General features: G+C 43.0%; 1 long non-coding RNA gene across 1 annotated transcript in view; it reads left to right on the forward strand.

Moving 5' to 3' along the window:
* Window positions 1–572: 572 nt before the first annotated feature.
* Window positions 573–4,725, forward strand: part of LOC106815166 — a 14,640-nt gene continuing 10,487 nt past the window's right edge. Inside the window, exons 1-2 of the long non-coding RNA XR_001394709.1 lie at window positions 573–738; window positions 1,300–1,402. This is a non-coding gene — a long non-coding RNA (uncharacterized LOC106815166). The remainder of the gene's footprint in view (window positions 739–1,299; window positions 1,403–4,725) is intronic.

Raw genomic sequence — 4,725 nt, forward strand, 5'->3', positions numbered from 1 at the left:
TGCTGTGATTAGGGTTACAATTCGGTTGGGGTTAGTGATAGAGTTAGAGTAAGGGTTAGAACTTTGATTTGGTAAGGATTAAAATGACTATTGCGAGATTTTTACTTAGAAAAACTAAATATAGCTGAATATAGTCTCACCTGACAGCGAAAATGTGACTGATTACACCAACATTAAAAATACAAAGATTTTATGCAGTTATAGCATAGAAAATTGGATATGAATACATCGTAACAGCAATGCATTTTATCGTGTCGCGACAATGCCTAATGGCAGAATTGGTAATCTTGTATTTGTGTCGGTGATGAATTGAAAACAAGTTCGTGCCTTCACTGTGGGTATGGCAGATAAGCAGTGGCGCCACAAGGTAATGCATACTTACTGTTAGTTCAAGATGACAGAAAACGAATGTTTACAAAAACGATAAGTTCGAAACTGGCAGTTTTCGGTGGTTTGAAGGTTCTAAGACATTTTATTGTTACTCTGGACAATTGCTGTTACTCAAACAATAACGGTAGGTAGCATGAAAGTGGGGAAAACACTGGAAAATTCTCGCAATAATCGCTTTAAGGTTAGGATCATGGTTATTCTGTTAGAATTAGAGCTGCAATTCAGTTAGTGGATTCCCTACTCCCAGTTATTCCAAGGTGTAGGAGACCTCAAGAAATGGAGACTTGGAGATAAAGGAGATTCCAAAGCAGGGGAGACTCCAAGAAAGAGAGACTGGAAGGCTCCCTTGTCTGTATTTACATTCCAAAGCTGGGCTCCCTCTGCATATTTTAAAGTTTGAGTTAAGACTTGAGCCACCAAAGTTATTTTTCAGCCACCAATAAAAAACTATAGCCACTGTTCACTTGATCGTATGTGCTAAGCAAGGCATAAACAGGTGATGGGTATGAGAAAAGAGATGTACGAAAACATCTTATGACACGACACTGCAATTTGACGATTTCGTTAGTCAATTGTAATTTTCTGAGCGGGAAAACCATTCGCCAATTGTATTCGTCACTTAGTGTCATAAAATCGCCACTGTTATTTATTCATCGCATTTTGCGAAGGTGGCGAACGCCAGCGGTAGCCCTGCCATAGTTCGATTCAAAGTTTTATCTGTGAAATGCAACTGCTTTTATTCCACTCTCCAAACATCACCCACGCATATGGCTAAATCTGGTGACGTCACTACTGGTGGATTTGTAGCCGTGACCCCATCGTCGTAGCATACCTTGTTACGTCTGGGGCAGTGACATACAGTGTTGCAGTATGTCAATGATGATATTTATTTTGACATCTTTTTCCCAGCAGGAGAGCGTTAGCGAGAGCTCGAAACGAGGCAGAACTGAGCACCCGCGATCTGTTTGATGGAGCCTTCTCATTCAGATATGCCACGCCCTGGAGGAGAGAAGTCCTACGTGTGTGGATGTGCCAGCTCCAAGTTACGTTATCTCAAGAAACATATGCGCACTCACACAGCAGAGAAGCCATACGCATGTGAGAGATGTGAATATAAGTGTTCGACGTCTGATATGCTTAAGACACACATGCACACTCACACGGGTGAAAAGCCATATGCGTGCGATATATGTGAATACAGGTGTAGGAGATCCGGTGATCTCAAGAGACACATGCGCACTCACACGGGAGAGAAACCGTTTGCATGTGAGAGATGTGAATATAAGTGTTCTACATCCGGTATGCTTAAGTCACACATGCGCACTCACACGGGTGAAAAGCCATATGCGTGCGATATATGTGAATACAGGTGTACGAAATCTGGTAATCTCAAGATACACATGCGCATTCACACGGGAGAGAAACCGTTTGCGTGTGAGAGATGTGAATATAAGTGTTCTACGTCCGGTTCGCTTAAGATACACATGCGCAATCACTTGGGAGAGAGGCCGTATGGGTGCGATATATGTGAACACAGATATACGAGCCTCGGTCAACTCAATGTACACATGCGCACTCACACGGGAGAGAAACCGTTTGCATGTGAGCGATGTGAATATAAATGTTATACGTCCAGTACGCTTAAGTCACACATGCGCACTCACACAGGAGAGAAGCCATTTGAATGTGACAAATGTGAATACAGGTGTAGGACCTCCAGTTTATTGAATAAACACCGGCGCACTCACTCAAAACCGAGTGCCTGATACACGCATCTATGCAGGGCAAATACAGAAACCAGGACTTGCATCAAATCGTATAGCATGACAGCATCACATCGTCTAAAACAATCCTGCTGCGTGCCGCAATATCGCGATGCCGTCTTTCGTAGCTCATAGTACAGTATTGTGACGTATATAAATTACATTACTAATCTCTGCATACTATCTGGATAGCGGCTAGCCAATCCTCTGTCAGCGAGAAAACGACGCTGCCACGTCGTCACTGGCCGCCATCTTGCGACCACTCCAAATGCTCCGCGCCGGTATACGCCCCGTAACATTTAGAATGTAGAATTTGAAAATGCAGCTTACTTTATCATTCTCATTTGCATCATTGATGAATACAAGACAGTATATATATATATATATATTTATTTATCGACATATTAAGTGAGGGATTAAAATTGTTATGCATGAAGATATTTACCACATTGTTTGTGCGTCGTAACGTGGTACGTGCAGATATTCGGATATCATTGCAATGCCGCCTGTGGCGTGATCATCTCTATGTACGTATGTTGTATTCATTTCTTCATAACACGTGTCACGTAATATTGCATGTATAGGTTCTGTAAAGTTTTTTTGGAACTTTTTTCGAAATTCTCATTTCTTTTCGTTCAGCTATTGTTTTGTATGTTGGCATGTACGTATCGATTGTGTTTTGTATGGTCGCGTGTTGGGGGTGGGCTGCGGGTGCGTGCGCGCGTGTGTGCATAGATCTTTAGTTGTAGTCTAACACATTGATGAACGTGACAACTAGGACTGTCCTCTGTACCCTTGTCTGCAAGCCAGATACTGTACACTCTGTCATCCTGATGGGATGGTTGAATAAATGTTTCAAAGCGCGGAATTGACTTCAATAACGAAAACGCATGTTTAGGACTTCAAATTTCTCTATGGCTGTCCTGGCAGTACAACATGGGGTTGTTCTGTCATTACAATGATAGCCAGCTTTTCTAGCTAGCCAATCCTCTGTCAGCGAGAAAACGACGCCGCCACGTCGTCACTGGCCGCCATCTTGCGACCAGTCCAAACCCTCCGCGCCGGTGTATGCCCTGTAACATTTAGAATGTAGAATTTGAAAATGCAGCTTACTTTATCATTTTCATTTGCATCATTGATGAATACAAAACAGTAAATATATATATATATATATTTATTTATTTATCGACATATTAAGTGAGGGATTAAAATTGTTATGCATGAAGATATTTACCACATTGTTTGTGCGTCGTAATGTGGTACGTGCAGATATTCGGATATCATTGCAATGCCACCTGTGGCGTGATCATCTCTATGTACGTATGTTGTATTCATTTCTTCATAACACGTGTCACGTAATATTGCATGTATAGGTTCTGTAAAGTTTTTTTGGAACTTTTTTCGAAATTCTCATTTCTTTTCGTTCAGCTATTGTTTTGTATGTTGGCATGTACGTATCGATTGTGTTTTGTATGGTCGCATGTTGGGGGTGGGCTGCGGGTGCGTGCGCGTGTGTGCATGTGTGCGCGCGTGTGTGCATAGATCTTTAGTTGTAGTCTAACACATTGATGAACGTGACAACTAGGACTGTCTTCTGTACCCTTGTCTGCAAGCCAGATACTGTACACTCTGTCATCCTGATGGAATGGTTGAATAAATGTTTCAAAGTGCGGAATTGACTTCAATAACGAAAACGCATGTTTAGGACTTCAAATTTCTCTATGGCTGTCCTGGCAGTACAACATGGGGTTGTTCTGTCATTACAATGATAGCCAGCTTTTCTCTGATGTCAAAACATATACAGACGCATTTTTCAGCCAACATATTGAAACTCTTTTGCTTGGATCAAATGACAAGGTTCTCTAGATTTTCATATCAATCATGGGTTTTTTTGACTAATACTTACCACCGTACTCAGTCACAAAAAACATGGACAGATTTCGGGCTTATTGGCACATTGACAATATCGAAATTATTAACGAATATTTGGACAGCCGGGCGGCTAGTTCTGGGTAGGAAATAAATATCGCTATGGTCTTATTAAGTTGGGTTTAGCAAGCTTCACGAACGTACGCTCACAGGAGGGCGCAGTGTGTGATAGTTGCGAGTGAAAGCTGCGAGTGAAAGTTTGTCTGTCCTTCTGACGTCTTTGGTCCTTTTGTCTTTTTTTGTGTGTGCACGTTGCCAGTTTTCAGGGCACACCCTGCAGGAGAGCGCAGATTCTGTGATTCACCGACGGACCTCAACCCCACAGAGCAGTCCACACCGCCGCCGCCACAAAGCCGCCACAAAGTAGCCTACACCGTCGCCACCTGGTGCCTATCACCACAGAGGCGTCGCCGGCTGGTGCCTGCCGCAGAGCCGCCGCCCCCTGGTGTCCACCAGCGCAGAGCCGTCGCCACCTAGTGTTATGCAAACTCCGTTGGGCGGAGGTAATAAGTTACATTTTAGATTTGCAGTCGTGGTTGAGATGCGTAGGCAGTTCCGCGTTCATACTTACATATGTATCACACACCGGCATATACGTCATACTACGCGTAGCTGCTATCTTACACTTACAGATATTTATCTT

Source organism: Priapulus caudatus, unplaced genomic scaffold, assembly GCF_000485595.1.
Source record: "Priapulus caudatus unplaced genomic scaffold, Priapulus_caudatus-5.0.1 Scaffold1053, whole genome shotgun sequence".
Classification (NCBI taxonomy): Eukaryota; Metazoa; Priapulida; class Priapulimorpha; order Priapulimorphida; family Priapulidae; genus Priapulus; species Priapulus caudatus.